Genomic DNA, 18046 nt, shown 5'->3' on the forward strand with positions numbered 1-18046 from the left:
TTCAAAATGCGTTGAAAACATTCCATGATGCTGGCTTTGGTTTCAGGATTCTCGGTGATAAGACAATGAATGTCACGTTTCTTGGTTCAGAAATTCGGTACCTTTGTCCGTTTGCCATCGAAGAGGGTGACGACCGCTTTGTTTCAACACCCGTTGCAGGGCTCGCCCTAACTTGCTGCTCGATTTGGAAGTCAAGGGTACGACCCAGGCAAATTTGGAAAAGACATCGATGACACAAAACAAATATTTGTAGCCGCGATTGTAGCTGGCCAAATGAGAGACATCGGCTAAATCGGCTTGCCATTGATGATCGATGCCTTCCACTTGGGTGTGACTTCTGGAAAACTTGCGTCGAATGGGTTTGTGTAAAGTGTAAGTAGCTTGTTATTGTAACCATCCTTGCACTTGAGGTAAACGGAGACATTTCAGTCGAGTTTTGGCAGCACGATACAATTTTTGAACTGCTGCGTAACCTGCAGGATAGGTGGGATCGTAGTAAATGCTCTACAAGAGAACATTTCATTTTTTGTGTGTGTGTGTTAATAAGTCACCCACTCTTCGGTGATGCTACTTTGGGTGGGACGAAAGGTTGGTTTGGAAACAGATTTACGTGTCCGATGGGCTACGGTAGTAGAAGTCGAAGGTAGTGGTGGAGGTGGCAATGGAATGGCTTTGGTCTTCTTTTCTTTTTTCACTTCTGGTTTCCCTTTTTTCCTTTTCACTTCTGTCGAAGGAGGAGTGGACATCATCTTTTTTACCCAAGCTTTCATTTCTTCTCGTTGCGGTGTGGGGGACGGGGTCAACAAGGATGCTGCAATCTTACTAGACATGGGAGCTGCTGTCGTTGTTTGAATCAGTTTTCGTATCTCTTCTTCCTCAGACCTTCGTGGGGTAGCATCTCTGGTGACCCCTGGGGATGGTAGTAGTTGTGGTGGTAGTGGTGATGGTGTGGGGGATGGACTTTTCATCAAGGTCTTAAAATCTTTCAGAGTGGGAAGAGCTGTTTCGTCTAAAGCTTTTTGGTGAAAGAGTTGCAGTCGTTGCAAGAGTTGGCCGTACTTTTGCGATTTTTCTGTTTCTGACAAATCTTGGCGATCCATCAAGGACTGCAATTCGTTTTGTAACTGGGACATCTCGTTCAAATTGGGTTTGGGAGGTAAATGCGGGGTGCGTTGTTCTTGCCAACGATGGTATTCCATCCATCGTTTATAAAGCACTAAAGCTAGTTTTAGTCCTTCCATGGGATGTCAGGGTCGATTCTGAGATCTTAGGACTTCAGAGGTAATTTTTATCTTGCTCCCATCAGTCCTCCCAACATGGTTCCCAAGACTCCTTTCAGCAACGGGCATAGCAAGAGGGGTAAAACTCCTCCACGTTGGACTAACATCTTCTTCTTTTGTACCATTTGTCGCAGAACGTAACGATATTTGTCTAAGCATTGTTCCTGGTGTTTGGACAAAGGGATCTTGCCTTTCAACGCGTTCAAATAACATTCGCACACGGTATCGATGACCTCTTTGGAGGCTATTTGAATGAGTTTTTTTCGTAGGGGTGGAGAAGCTTTGGACAGGACAGATAACATGTCCCCATGTTTGGCTAAACGTGGAGGCAGTCCTTTCCTTTTCTTTCCTTGGGGTTTAGAAGAGGAATGTTTTCTGGAGGGGAACATCTTTGCCTGTGGGTTCCGGGACATTCACCAAACAGACACTAACTTCGATGACTTAACACACGCCCTTTTATCTTTTTTGGGGGGGACTATCGCTTTGTCATAAAGGTGACAATGTTTTTTCCAAAGTCGCCAAGGAATCCTCTCCTTTGTTGATGCCTCTTTTTCTTGGAACGACTGTGTCTTTTCTTAGCGTAACGTCGATGCTTGGCTAAGCGCTTTCTCGGATGACCAGTCTGCTTTTGTCTTTTTCTTTCTTAACTTCTTGGAGGTGACATCTTTTGGAAGTTCACTAATACCCCTACTTGGTCGCAGGCCTTTTTTATACTGGAACGCGTCGCCACTGATTGTCTTTACGACGTATCAACTTGAGGACAGGCATGACACGTCGTGTAAGGGTACGCAACGGACTAAATCGAGCCAGTTCTTGCTTGGACAAATCCAGTAAACTTTGTAACATGCCCGATCTCTCTTGGACTTTGATTTTGGGAGAAGGTACTTTGTGAGCAGCAGCCACTGCCGCTAAATTGGAAGGTCCTGCCACTGGGGAAGTTCTTGGAGTCATCAACGGAGAAGTTCTTGGTGTGATCAACGTCTCCAAGTACTTTTCAGTTCTTGGTTTCATCAACGGAGAAGTGACTGAACCTGAGGCTACCGGAGACGCAGCCACCGCCGTGGCAGGGCGTGGTTTGCGAGTGTAAGGTTGCGTCCTGGCCGAAGTGCCTCTCTTGCGACTAGTTTTCTGGGGGCTTTTCTTTTTCTGGGGACTTTTTCTCTGTTTCTTTTTCTGGGGGCTTTTCTTTTTCCGGGGTGGTGGCTGGTAAGAGGAGGGTCCCGCCACTGGAGAAGTTCTTGGAGACACGGGTCTCTTTGGGGACCTGGTCTTTTTCTTCTTCTTGGAGCTTCGTTTGACTTCTTTTTTCTTGGGGAGAACTTTGGGAGCGTTAGGATCCCATCTTAAGAGACAGCGAATGATGACCCCTCCTAGAGTACCGCTCCCTCCAGGTTTCAAAATGATTTGTTTTTTGGTTTAAGTGTCGATGCGGGGATCGGCCAGTTGGGTCAAAGCGACTTGTTTCGATTGAAAAAGCGTTTGGTTTGATGAGGATCTGAATGATCCCTTGCAGTAATTGACTGGCTGTTACCGTGAACCATCGTAAGACTTCTTTGAGACTAGCTTCTAAGACACGAGTCCGTATTTGTGGATTTTTTTCTCGACTGATGCCGTACAAGGCACGAATCAATTTGACGGGAAGATGTGATTGAAGGGACGTCATGTTCAAACTGTGTGAGACAGACGAAAAGTGTCTGAGGTTTTTATAGATTTTTTTGAGTGAACTTAAGTCGAGGACGGAGACGTGTACAGGACAGGCCCTCCGTCTTGGCACCAGTGGTGAAACAATTGGTTACGAGATCGCAAATCCTCGGGGGTCGTAGGTTTCAAATCGACGAGTAAATAGGCGTGTGGTGTGTGAGTGGCATCGTCGTACGCCTGAGTCAGCCAAGGCGTTCCTAACTGTTTTGCTAAGACTTGCACTTGCGATTTATCTCGAGGGCTTTTAAACAAGACCACGTAATGCGCATTGAGAGTGATGGTGCGATGTGCTTTACTTTGTTGAAACAAATTTTGAGTGATGTAAACGACACTGGCATTACGATGATGCCATTTGCGCGTGAACCACAGAATAATTTCTTTTTCGTCTTCTCCTAACATGTCGTCGAAAATGACCAAATGGGTTTGACAGGAGTCAGAGACGATGCCATCGTCTTCTTTAGGAATGCCTTCCACAAACACGATGGAATCGCCTTAACTTTCTCGCAAGGGACTGTACGCCGATTGCCACTCTTTGTAACACCACACGATGCGTTGGGGTCGACGGTCGATCAAATGATGTTTGTGTTCGGTCAAACGTTTGACGAATTCGGTTTTGCCTGAACCGCTAGGTCCAGCAATGAGCATGTTAAAGGGATGGCGAAGATACAAAGCCTCCCAACTGGCACGATCTAAGTGTTCGTCGATGACTTTGACAGTAGAGGAAAAGGGAGCAGAGACAGCCGAAGTAGCCGTAGTGTTAGGAATGTCACTTGTGACACGAAAAACAAATAAGACAAGAGTTTATATACTTTTTCAGAACACGTTTATTGAATGTTTTAAACATGAATACGAAAGACAAAATACATAAAAGCCAAAGGCTTAAGTACAACGATAAAAGGCACATCAAAATTATCAAAGTGGAATAGAAACAAGTGTCTGTACAACATGTTTTGGGTAAGGTTCTGACCAGTTCTATAGTAGGGGTTAAGGTCACACAAGTGTCCTCCCGAAATGGTCTTTCATGTATGTTCACGACAGTCCTGTCCTGAGTGACGGGTTCATCTGACACTGTCACTAACACAGGTTGAAAAGTGACTTTTTTCCTTGAACAACTCTCGTGCATACTGGGCCACTTCTTGGGTCCAAGCCTCAAAATCCCATTCTTTCCAGGCACGGACATCTGTCCAATGGGGGTGTAAGTGAAAAGCTACACACACATCGTCATACACGTCTTCGGTAGCTAAAAGTTGACGAATCTTTTATTTCCCGTAGAGGTCGAGAAGTATCCAGATGAAAACGCAAGGCTTTGAGCAAAATGAGTCTTTCGTGACCATTTAAGGCCATTTGGGTGGTAAATACTGATTGTAAAGAGTCCACAACGAATCGGCTGGTAAACGAAATCCCAGAAAACAAGTCACTAAGACACACACCACTTGCCGACCCAAATTGAATGGATACAGTTCTTGTAATAATTGATGGTAATGATCCACGGTTTGAATATGGTCATTGAGTTCCTTCCACGGAATCTGTTCAATCACATGTGATAAAAGTCGCGGCATGGCAGCCTGTTTTTATGCTCTCTTTGTTTCGGAAACAATACACGTACTTTCTACCCAGAGATCTTCGTTCTTCAGTGGGAAATCTAAATCTTGCATACTGTAACCTAAACGTCAGAGTTCGTTTAGAAGTTTCCTCTTCCGCTAAGTAGATTCCACGTAAAATATGTTGGTAATCCTTTAACTCGTCTTCCTCAATGCGTTGCACTAGGTGAATCTCGAAGCAACCAAAATTATAAACATCGGTGGCCTGGAAGTATTGAACAAGGTCTGACCATTGAAACAATTTCTGACGAATCAGTTCTTTTATACCATTCAGGTACCAGTGGTTAAACATCTGGTGACGTAACGGATGCAATAGTTCTTTACGTTTCACTTTTATTTTGACCAGCTCTGAGTAAATGCGTTCTCTCAACTCCACAGGCAAAGCACGAATGTTCTCTTGTAAAGTATCCATGAATAGGTCATACTAAATCCTCTTTCTGACACAAGAAATGTACCGTTTGCACAGACATGGTTTTACTTCAGTGTCAAATTTAAATCGTCTAGTCACTAATTTACACATTACAATTCGTTCAGAAGTTTCCTCTTTCACTAAGTTGACATTGTGTAAAAGATGTTGGTAATTCGTTAACTCTTCCTCTGGAATTCGATGCAGTAAGTTTACAATGTAGTAGATAGAATCATCAATAGCAAACCAATCCTTTTTAAAACCAGGGGGTTGTTGATCAATGTCTGTCCAATGGAACACTTTCAACTGAATCAGTCCTTTTATAGCATTCAGGTACCAGTGATTTAAAAATTGGTGACGTAACGGATGCAATAGTTCTTTAAGTTTCAGTTGTATTTTGACCAGCTCTCGGTAAATCCTTTCTCTCAGCTCCACAGGCAAAGTACGAATGTTCTCTTGTAAAGTATCCATAAACAGGTTATGGTAAGTTACTTCAATGTCTCGGTCCCACTAAGGGTAAGTAATGACAATTCAGTGACCATCGAGCATGTTCCAGGTAGGCCGAATCTTGTGGTTCCCAGTGCGGAGACCATCGAGTGTGTTCCAGAATAGCTGAATCTTTATAGATGCATAGATCCATTCGTAACTTAAGTCCGCAAGCGAAACACTGTACTTTGTATCCCAATCCTGACTCGGGCCCCAAGTAGACAAATCCGGTTCTAGCTAAAACATGCGAGGAAGGTAATCCTTCCCTATCCGTAGACCATTTCTGAAACGTGTCCAATCGACGGGCACAATCACAATAGTCAGGTAAGAAGACTGGAAAATGGTAGGGTTTGAACTTGGAGTTCTCATCGGGTTTCTCACTTGATTCTTGCTATGGCGAAGTCATGCTTCTGGTGGGTGACTATCCTCTTACAACTAATGTTTTATACCAACGTGTCCATACGACAAAGTGAAGTGGTTGGGAAGCCGCACTCGCTTCTGGTACACGATTTGATAGACTTTTTCCAAGGGTTGACTGACGATGTGGTGAGTGGGTAAACGTACAATCTTGTTGGGTTGATAGGTGGTCACTTTAAAGTGTTCATCTTCTCTAGACTGCAAGGCTTCTTTCAATACCCCAAAGTTCACCACTCGACTGGTACGATAATTCAGAGTCAATCCTTCACTTTACACTTCGTGTGCACTTCTCCTTGTTTGTCCCGGTATTCGTAGCCGTAATTTTTAGAACCTCCACTGGCAAAACGTAGAATCTTGTCGTCGGGGTGTTCGTCTGTCCAGGCTTCTAATCGGTCTCCTTCGATGTCAGGTGCTGTTGACTCGGGTGATCGATGTAAATGCAACTATCCGTGTCAAAGTACAGGACGCGTTCCCGTAACAGCTCTAAAGCTTCGTACAATTTTAAGCGAGCATGAGCTGTCACGTAAGCCGCAATGATGACATTTCCAAAGGGATCGGCTTCTACAAAGTCCAGATCTTCTTCGTAATTGACTAAGATCAGACTCTCGCGACCGACGTCCACGTGTTTCATGAATTTAGTTCTGTCGTGAAGTATCTGAAAATAGCGGGAAGGTTCTGTCAAATATTCCTTCTTGGGTAAAAACGGTCGTTGTGCCATTTTGCCCCACAAGCAATTTAACATCACTTTGGCAAACGATCCCCTGCCTTCGTTTTTCTCGATGTGGTCCAAAGTGATGCCTTCTTGTACCCAGTATTTCTCTTTGAATGTCTTTCGGTCTTCGGGAGTGTGACACCAGGACGGATAGCCGCTGACTTCTTGCTTCAGTTTCAAAAAGGCATCCACTTAGTCTGCGAAAATGCCTTTCTGCGTGGGGTCACCCTTGTGGTATTGTTGTGTCTTGGGAAAGTGCCAAATTTCGTACACTTCTAACAGTTGGTATCCCATGTCCAGAGCTTTGAACAACTCTACGCTGACCCAGGTTCCCGTCAAGACCCGTTCTTCCTGGGTGTGCTGACAAGCCTGGTCTTGGTTGCACGTTTCGGCACAAGTACGGCACAAAGGAAACATCAGTTTGCCTTGTAAATGGTGAGGTAAGACGGGATGGTACAAGTCACTGGGAGGCAAAACTTTACACTTGATCAGACCTTCGTATTGTCGAATGTTTTTCAGGTCGATGTGTTCCGTCAACAATTGTGGGTGCCCTGCAGGAAAGCGACAATATTTGCACACGTAGGGATACAGCGAACACACGTCCAAGTATTTCATTTCTTCTGCTTTCTCTTCGTCGGCTTGGTACAGCAAACAAGTGGCATTGGTCCTTCCTCCGTACAAACTATCCCTTGGGTTCAACGGGTCCATGAACTGGTAACTTTCCACGAGGCGTTTAAACTCGGGATCGGTTTTCAAACGCTGATCGTACTCGTGTTCCCACATTTCCACCACTTGGTATCCTTCCTGTTCTAACTTTAGGCGACGCTGACAAGTGGCCTGGTACAAGTCTTCCATGGTTCGTTGTAAAAACTGATTTTTAGTGCCACGGTCAGGGTAACAGATGGGACATCCGTGAAATAAGCAACCGTTAAATTCGTACACTATCTTGGCGTTTTCTAAGTCCCAGCCATCAACCGAATGCGTTCCGATAGTCTTTTCGCCTCCTCCGTTGCGGGCATGCCGAATCCGTTTGTCTACTTTGTCGCACAAGTAATGTAACCAGCGTAGGGCTTTGACCGAGTATTGACGTTTGACATAGTTGGTCGTTTGAGGACTGATGACAGCCACGGTGTTTTCAGGCATGAATCATTGCCGGTACACTAAGGAACACGCTTTGGCAATGGTGCAAGCTTCTTTCAAAGGATCGACCCCTCCGTGTTCCATGAACAGTTCTCGAAATTTTCCACAGCAACGTCGTAAAATGTCCACGTCGGAACGACAATACTTTAACATTTCTTCCTGAAAGTCGAAGAGGTCGGAGGCATGAGCCTGGTACCAAGCGTAGAAATCTTCTCGTTGTTCGGTACGCATGTTGTTGGGGTCGTAATAGTGAGCCTCAGGCAAATGGAGTAGAACGGCATGTTGATTGGCTTCCGTATTGAAAAAGTGTGGAAAGTACCCTTTAGCCATTTCTGTCATTCCAAACGTTTTAGGCATTCGACTCAAAGGCATGGCCAAGTAACTCAGCGAATCTTTAAACTGCACTTGTCCCACTTGCATGAAAATGATTTTGGCTCCGTTCAAAGTGACTTTAGGACGTTCGGTGCCATGTTCCGTATAGTATCTCAAAAGAAACTGTCCATCGTATCCGAAAAAATTGTGAGCCATGACTGTGGCATGACGATGACAATCTCGGTAACGTTGGATGTCCTCTTCGCTCCACGTCTTGTCGATGGGATCTAAGACCCATTTGGCAAAATCGTCTAGCGTCTTTGGTCCTCGAAATTTTTTTCACGCCCTCCAGGAATTTTGTTGCAGTGAGGGCAATAACTGAAGATAGGTTCTTAAATACACTACTCGCAGGTTCGATGAGCCATGCAGAAATTAGGAATGTGAATGCTGGTCTCTTGCATGCATTCGAAATTGAAAAAGATGAAATTGCTTTTATTCTTCTTCTTGTGACCGTACTCTTTCTCTGGTTGGGGTTGGTATTTTTGCACGTAGCATTGGTGTTCCAAGTCCACGATGTGGTGACAAATGTGACATTTTTTCTTTCCTCGACATACGTGTGCCTTGGCACTGTTGGTACATATGCCTTGTCCACGCGCGGGGCACAATCTCAGCAGGTGACAAGTACATTTCTTCTGTGAACCTTGTGTTTTCAAATGTTGTTGGTAAAAGTTAGGAGTGACAAACATGCGCAGACAAGTTGAACAATGCACTGGTTTTTGTCCTTCACTCAGACAAGGTGGAGAGGCCAAACATCCTGAGCATTTCGATCCGCAATGTTTGTGTTGCTTTCGATTGTTATAGCCATAGTCACATTTCTCACAGTAATAACCGTATCCTAGGAATGCGGTGATACTGGTAATTGTATCAAAATGTTCATTGTGATGATAAAGGTGAATGCGTTTTCCATCCTTAAAGTCTTTCCCTCGAAACAACAGAGGCCCGCGCACTTCTTAAGGGTGCACTTGGTGTAGAGTGGAGCTAGGGCATCTTGCAAGTTTTGCATTTCAGGAATGCCACAGGGTGTGTCTGTGGACAGGCCAGCTTGTCGTAACTGGAGTTCTGCTTCACTTCGTTGTTTGGCTCGGTCCGATTGTCGAATGTTCTCCCAGTCTCTTTTCCATTCTACCTTGTCGTTCTTGTTGACATAGGTTCGTCCCACCACAATAGCCCTGGCTAAACACATCTGGTCTTGAGAATTGTGAATTTGGACGAGGCTACGCTTAATGCTGCGAGGCTCGTTCACCAATAACACCTTATTGCGTTGTCCGGTCCCTTGAGGAGGAGAGACGTGGGCCATGTCGAGTGTGGCTTTTCCATCGGTGATGTCAAACTGGTCATTAGATTGTTGCACGTGTTGAATCTTGTCCATGACTTTGGAAGCAGTCAATTCGATCCAAACAGGGGATTTCAAACCGTCGTGTTGTATGGAAAGTCTCAAGCGATCGTCTTCTTTGGGTTGACATTGTCGCTTGAGTGTGGTAAGCAAAGAATCCTACACCCCTGTGATGAACCCTTCTGCTTTCTCAGGGTACTTCAGCCTTGAAATCTTTAAACTTCACCATGTATTTGTAAGCCGTGGTTCTAAATTTTCTAGAGGAGCGCTTTTCCGTCCTTCGAATGGAATAGTATTTTTCAGGGTTAACTAAGGGTGGTGAACTTTAGAGGGTTTGGATTCTGGTTCACTCATGTCCTCTTCAAAATCACTGGCATGAATTTGTGCAAAGACTTCAGTTCTGGTACGAGTCGATAGATCACGTTTCTGCCTCTTACTTTCTTCTTTCTTCTCAAATTAATTGGATCGTTTCATCCCGAGTGAAAAACCTCAAATGACTAAAGTTTAAACATCATGGGCTACTTTATAGTCATGGTAGACCAACGTATATAAAGGGTAAGTGTCTTGTCCTTTCACTATTCATTTCGCTCTCAAACCGAGTAGAACGATGGAAGAGACTACTCAGATCGAACGTTTCATCAGAGCTTTGCGAGGGGTCATTAGAAAATTTTCTTCAGACCAGCCTTCGGACTACTCTCCTTCCTTTCGAGATAAAAGTCAAGATACTTGCTATATCCGTCAGAAAAACTGGCATTGGTCTTCAGAGTGTCCAGGCCGGCAAAAAAGCAAAACAGGGGTTAAAAGAGACAAAAGTCAAGATACCTGTTATTATTGTAAAGAAAAAGGACACTGGTCTCCAGATTGCCCCAAAAAGAAACAAGAGGAGTCAGAAGAGAGGGATTCTTCAGAGGAAGAAGACGAAGAGGAAGAAGAGGAGGAAGAAAGCAGACAAGTAAAGAAAAAGAAACAGGAGAAGAAAAGAAGAAGGGAAGAAAGTGAGGAGGAAGAAGAGGAAAAGACTGTGACTGAAGAAATTTAAAAAACAGAGAGAGTAAATAATGATACAGAAGAAGTCTATGAACTTTTTTAAAGTGTTTAGTTGTGAATTGTGAATTGAATTGTAAATATTTAAAAAAGAATAAATTAATTATAAAAGGTAAGTGTCTTTTGGTTTTTGATTTTAAAATAAGAACCTATACTCACGCACTCATACACAGACACGTACTACAGGGGTAAAATGGGGCTTTTTTAGTTATTGGCAATTGAAAGTCAATCTCTTTTCGAGAGATAGGGGTGGCCCTGAAAAGGGCCCTTTTTGGTGTAGGGGTGAGTTTAAGCAATCAACTTTAACTGTCTTAAGCCTTTGCCACGGCCGAGGCCTACTTCTGATGATGATTTGGTTGAAATCACTAAGGGTGGTACGGTAGGCTTAGTCACAGGGCTAGAGTGTTTAGCTCGGTAAGGTCGTATTCTCTTCGGTCGTGATAAAGAAGTATGATACTTTGTTTCAGACTTCTTAACTCCGCTAAAATGTCCAACAGTACCGTGACGGTTTGACTTTCACCCTCTTGTTTCTTTGCTGCTTCTTCTTCTTGTTTTTTTTTCTTACCTCTTCTTCTTGCTGATGCTGCTGTAGGAGAAAAGCTTGTTCCGCTTCCTTTTGCTGCTGTATAAATTTCTCCAATTCTTCTTTCTGTCTCTGTCTAAAATTCTCCACGTGTGGTAATGAAGGAGAAGGTGACGAAGGTTCTGGAACAAATTCTTGCGAAGTAAGAAAATCCACATAATCCCAATTCACCTCTTCTGAAAGTAAGTCCGGGTTCCCTTGTGCAGTCTCAACGGCTGGTACACCCCAATTGATCGTTTTCTGAGTTTCCGTCATGTTGAAAAACTGTCGCATGGATTGACTGCGCACAGGCGCTAGCGAATCTATATAGACTACGTGACGTCACAGACTGCTCTCTTCGGATTGGATGTGGGCTGACTGAATTTTGTAACGCGTGTTTGGATTGGTCAAAGAACTCAATCCGTTTCAATCCTTTCTCTCCCTATAAATAAGTGCAGTTCACTGCATTCCTTCAGCTGTTACTCTGCGCCTCAAGATGTTGACCGTTGTGCAATCTTCTACGCTTGTGTCAACGATGATGTTCAGGACGGACATACCAATGTATGTCCGATCCGAGTGGACAGTTGTCCATAGGACCGCAACAAGAGTATGGATACGTAGGATTTACGTGGAGAGGCAAGGATGCCTCAAAAGAGTGTTAGTCTATGGACCTACCATTAGACGAAGCCTAAGACGAAGAAGATATTGCAGATGCCCTTTATGTTAAGGACATATTAACATAAACCCTAAGGCCCTTTTCAGGGCCACTCCAATCTCTCGAAAAGAGATAGACTTTCAATTGCCTACCACTTTTTTATTTTTTATATTTTTTATTTTATTTAAAAAAAAAAAAAGACCCTCTCTGTTTCAATTTTACATAGACCCTATACAGGCCCAGGGATTTTTGCCCATGTTAAATTTACATTGACCCTATACAGTCCCAGGGGTGTTAATGTTAAATTTACATAGACCCTATACAGTCCCAGGAAATGTCTGTAATGCTAATTCCTCTAGACCCTATACAGTCCCAGGTTTTTTTTTCCATGTTAAATTTACATAGACCCCATATCGTCCCAGGGGTGTTTTTAATGCTAATTCCATAGATCCTATATCGTCCCTATTCTCTACTCGCGTATAGTGCTGCATCAATTACAGTGATAGAGCTGTGTGGGTTCTTTATCAGTAAATAATTTGATTATTCGTCGAATTTCTTCAATGATCGTTTCTATGTCGTTCGCGCCATCAGAACGTTCAATATTATTCCAGATGGCGTCAGTTTCTGTCGAAAATACAAATAAGTTATTTGCATTAAGACCACTAAATTGTTGTTACTTTTGTGAATACTCATCTTACGAAATATTTTGCAACTTACTTTGTAATAAATGTGATGAGGCAATATGGTAATGAGAAGGAAAAAAACAGCACAGTTGATATATTTTGCCATCAAGCTTGTACGAGCAAATAAAAGACACTAACCGATACTGAATAATAAGTATGTACATGAATAGTTTGACTTTTTCTCTTCCATTTTCAGGTTTTTCAGTCAATCAAGGACCTATTGCCTGAAACGAAAGTCCAGTCATTTGTTGTTGACTTCGAAAAGGGTCTTTGGCAGGGAATCAGAGCAGCTTTTGAAACCCCGCAAATATACGGTTGCGCATTTCATTTTGGACAGGCCCATTGGAGAAAGGTTCAGGAATTGGGATTACAGGTAAACACATTTCAGTCCACTCCTTTGAGCTGCGATGTTAATATTCATTTGTCTAGTTACGATGTCTATAGACTTTGGATAGCTAGTTCAAAACAATTTTTGAAATGCTGAAAATCACTTATAACTCAAACGTTTTTGGGAAATTTAATATCTTGAGAAGTCAAAATCTTAATTATCTAAGAAAATGTACAAAATCTGTTCATCCCAAATTTTTTAAATTTTCTTCACAAATAATTGTAATTTTGTTTCCAATTATAGAGGGTCTATCAGGAATACGACAGTATGTACAAACTGCTGCGAAAGGTTTTCGAGCTCCCCCTATTACCAGCAGACGACATACCACCGTCATTTGCAGAATTACAACGAAGAGTTGATCCAGAGGCAGTGAATGTGCAGTAAATTCCTACAATATGAAGACACCTGGATTCACAATGACATATAGACTGTTGACTCCTGGTCAGTTTATGGCAGAAGCGTCCGAACCAATAATGATGTGGAAGGGTGGCATAATCTTATAAACAGGAGAGCAAGAAAGGGAAATCTGCCTTTCTAGCTCCTCATAACTTTACTTTATAAGGAAGCCAGATAAATTGGATCTGTAGTTCGTCTGTTGCAAGAGGGGAAGATAAGACGACATCAAAAGAAACAGACAACAAAAGTTCAGGGTCGCCTTATCAAGTTATGGGAGAAGTATGGAAACCACCAAATCAGCACGACACCTTGCTTAAATGCTGTGCCAGATTGTATGGCCCGTGTTAGACATAGCATCAGTAAAGCTGGACGGAGTAATTTTGATAATAAGTATAAATCTCTGAAACCATTTTTATATCTCTTTATTGTTAATTACAGTTAACATTCATTGCCCCCAGTGTTTTCCTTGCTCGCGATATGTCGGGCTATTCTGTGCGCAGCTTTGAAAAGATGTTACGTATAACGATCGGGCTATAGAAATGAAATACATTAATTTGGACTGTTTCTGTCAGCAGTTCAATCGAGTAATTAGGACCCGATTTTTAGCTAGTTTTACAAAATTCAAAGTAACAATGCCAATAAATGGCATGAGATAAATAGCCGATTAACCCGAGCTTGAAAAAATGAGTAAAGTTCAACATTTAAAACAAAAAAGCTATTTTGCGGGCGACCACAAGTCTTTAATCATCGTAGTTTTTATGTTTCGCGAATGGAATAAACATAACTCTTTATAAACGATCTTGATATTGACTGTTACAATTACAAAGCCCCCTTTTAAGTTGTGTCTAATTTACGCTCGCTGATTGGGTAAACGAACAGCATGATTGATAAGTGGCGATATGCCAATTTCCTACAAACGGTAAAAGTGGTTTTCATCAGTTTGTGTAACAACGAAAATAAAGGTACTGACGTATAGAAAATGATCACTGTAAACGATATATTAATTTTCTGATCAGTCTTATTACATAAATGAAGAAGAAAAAAAAAGAGGAAAATATTGTCTGATATAACGGCACGCTGAATGTAATTGAAATGGATGAGAGTGACGGGATTATGGGGCATGAAATTAAATCTTAACGGTAGGCCCCTAAAGTAAAATGAAGACAATGGTGTAATGCTTGTGAATTTCTATAAATGTCCGATATTTCCATTGATGTGGGTCGAAATATCCTCGGCCGAAACGTCCATGGGTTACAATAGTCCAGTCTTGAAAGTACTAATGAACTCACAAGTGTTTTAGTGGCATCAACTGAAATATATTTGCGAATTGAGCTGATGCATCTCAGCTCAAGATATGCAGCCTTGCATATGTTCATGACATGTTAGTGCAATGTGAGAGCACTGTCCAGAGTAGCACCTAGGTTTCGTACTGATTGTGTGAATTTAATGTTGGCGTTGCTGATATTTATTGTTTGAGGTAAAGGATGTAAATGAGAAAGTCTTTGTGTTGTGATCAGAATGGCCTCAGTTTTATCATCATTCATCTGTAGCTTGTTACATGTCATCCATGATTTGACATCAGAAATGCACCTCTCTACACCTTGGATGGTAGCATCAACTTCAGTTGGGTAGCTAGATTTGTACATTTGGGTGTCATCAGCGTACATTTGGTAAGACACTGGATGATGATCTATGACACTTGAGAGCGGCTGAATGAAGAGAACAGGTCCAAGAACAGACCCCTGTGGAACACCACAACATAGATCAACTGGGCTGGAGTGTATTCCATTTGCAGATATAATTTGTGTCCTGTTGACCTAGTAGGACTTGAACCACACTGAGGCTGTATCATGAATGCCAAATACATCCTGGAGATGGTGAAGTAATATATCATGGTCTATTGTGTCAAATGCTGCAGACAAATCAAGGAGGGTGAGGACTGTAATCTTTCCGCTATCCAATGCAGAGAGAATGTCATTAACTACTTTTAGAAGAGTAGTTTCACTACTGTATTAAGGGTGATATGCAGATTGTACATTGCTAAAAAGACTGTTTGAATTTAGATGAGATACAAGCTGGGATAGAACAACCTTTTCTAAGATTTTTGATATGAATGGGAGATTAGAAACTGGGCGGTAGTTCTTTAAATCGTTATGGTCTAGTGTTGGTTTCTTCGGCAGAGGCTTTACAATGGCAGTTTTGAAAAATGATGGGAATTCCCTGGATGAGAGAGATATATTAATAACATCAGTTAGTGAAGGCAATACTGGATTTAAGCACTCAAGCAGCAGTGATGTTGGAATTGGATCAAGTTCACATGACTTTGGTGCACTCTTCATCAGGATTGTACGTACAAAATCCTTAGAGACAGGTTCAAATGCTGCTAATGGTTGCCGCTCAAATTCTGTATCCCAACTGTACGGTGACGACGAGTCAATTAAAATTGTGGTGTCAGGCTTATCTCTAATGGTTTGTACTTTGTCACGGAAGAAATTTGCAAACATGTCCGGAAGGACGACTGGAGAGTAGGTAGTTGGGAGTGGTGTTGATTTGTTCCTTGACATTAGCTTGTTAGGAATCTCGAAGAGCTCTTTGCAGCTGGAACTTGCCATGATCTTGGTAGTGTAGTGGGCTGATTTCACTGCATGGACTATATTTGTGACATTCTTATTAGCAACTTCATATATTTACTTATGAATGATGAATCTGGTGGAAAGTCAGAGCCTCTCAGCTTTACAGCGGTCTCTTTTAGCAGTGCGAAGCTGGTCCCTAACACTGCTATACCATGGAGAACACCTTTGAATTGATACTCTGCACTTGGTAGCTGGGGATTGTTTGTAAAGCAATGAACACAGACAGTTATCGAGTTGTTCTGCGGTAGGAGGTAAGCAAGTTGTTAGGTTAGCTTGGATGTCGTGCATTAGTTTGGTTCTATTTACCATACGGAGGTTTCTTAGTAGCAGATAAAGGTAGAAGGTTAGGGAATGATACGTCAAGATGGCATATAATGCAGAGGTGATCTGATTCAAGGTCATGGGATACCAGGGAGGACCATAGAATGTTATCATCAGGTCTATGAAGAATCCAGTCTAAAATGTGACTATGTTTATGGGTGGGTTGGTTAACTGACTGTTTGAGGTTGAAAACATTGATGGAATCTATGAGTTTTGATGTATTTGAGCTTCCGGGACAGTCAAAGTGAAAGCTGAAATCTCCAAAAATAATCAGGTTGTCACCTATCGAATTTCCATAGTCCAGGACATTCGGAAACTGCTCCAAAAAGAGAGAGTTTGCCAGCTTGTTTTTTCTACTAGGAGGAGGGCGGTATAGTCAGAAAAAATGGACTGACCTTTGCTCCAGTGTGAGTGTGGTTTGGATTAGTTCAAACGATGTGTGGTCGAAATTGAATGTTGTGGTGTAGTTAAGATGTTTTATCATGGAGTTCATTGTGATCACAGCAATTCCACCTCCGCGAGAATTACGGGGGAACGACTTGATGGAGTAACCAGTGGGTGTTAGATCCACACACTTGGGTTCATCGCCTGATATTTTTACTGATGTTTCTGTCAGGAAAAATATGTCAGTATTTTGGTCGTTGATAAAATTAACTATTTCTATGCGCTTTTCCGGTGGTCCTACTGACTGGGCATTGACTAATGCAATGTGTAGAGGTATTTCTTGGATAGTTGACACAAAGGTTGACGAATTAATATGGATTTGAATTTGGTTATCTAAGTTAACAGTCAAATTTTTTATAAAATTGAGCCAAAATAAGGGAGGTAACTGGGATTCTTCTTCCTGTTCTGCGCCGGCCAGCTTTGAAATGACGTTTCTTATTTTTCTCCTGCTTCTGTCTACATTTAGGTAATGAATGTAGTCCCAGTTCGTTTAGAGGTTTTTATTTTGTATTTGAACCTGGGTCAGCAGTAAACCACACCCACCACCTAGCTTGTAAGTAGCAACCCCATCACCAATACCATCTCAAACATAAATATTCAAGCTAGTATAGGGTTCGGTGCTTACAGGCAAGGCGGTGGGTTACATTTACATGCTGACTCAGCTTAAAATTTATACAAATTAAAATAATCTAACCTGTATGGTAATGCAATTATTCATATTTATAAAAGTTCTATAGAATCAAGAGATAGCATATTCCATTCTATATGGCTTGGATTTAAGAAAGAGTATGGGAATCTGGACCTGAAGATTAAGTCTAGAATTTAGCAATTTGATTGGCTGAAATTTAAGTCTGACTAAAAACTGACCAGTCAGATGTGTTAAGTCTTGACTTCAACATCAAGCCTTTGTTGGTGTCAAGGGTACTTGCTGAGGTTCAAAACATTATTTGAAACAAAGGAAAAATTATATTTAGTAATAAATATTATTATTTCAAAGTATAATTTTGGTAAAGAGACTAATAGGATTGATTTCAGAGAGACCAGAACCTCAACGTTGTCTTTTGAAACTTTAAAAAATGAGAAAATATGTGATTATTTTAGAATAATGGATTAATTTTTGTGCAAGAAATAATTCTCACGGAAGGAGACTCTTAGACTGCCCAACATTTTGTATGATTTTAAAACTGAGTGAAATATCACAGATAAGAACAGATATGCTCTTGAAATTGTTCCAGGAGGAAGATGAAGATTCTCAGTCCACCTCAGACTTGAATTATTCTGTGATGGCCACATCAGATTCAAACAGAGAGGCATGTAAAGAATGCAGAAATGTTTCAACCAGAGATTTCTTTTCTTATTCTTGAAGATATTTTAAGATTACACCTTACAAGAGGGTGTATGCATGATATTACACAGTTACGCACATGTCTACTGTATGGGGAGTATTATGCTATATTTAAGTGAAATTGCCT

General features: G+C 41.8%; 1 pseudogene; it reads left to right on the plus strand.

Annotated features, from left to right (window-relative positions):
• Positions 1–7620: 7620 nt before the first annotated feature.
• LOC149774391 (uncharacterized) lies at positions 7621–13524 on the plus strand (annotated as a pseudogene).
• The last annotated feature ends 4522 nt before the right edge of the window (positions 13525–18046 follow it).

The sequence above is a fragment of the Sinohyriopsis cumingii genome, unplaced genomic scaffold (genome assembly GCF_028554795.1).
Source record: "Sinohyriopsis cumingii isolate HCF-2022 unplaced genomic scaffold, ASM2855479v2 utg000233l, whole genome shotgun sequence".
In the NCBI taxonomy this organism is placed as follows: domain Eukaryota; kingdom Metazoa; phylum Mollusca; class Bivalvia; order Unionida; family Unionidae; genus Sinohyriopsis; species Sinohyriopsis cumingii.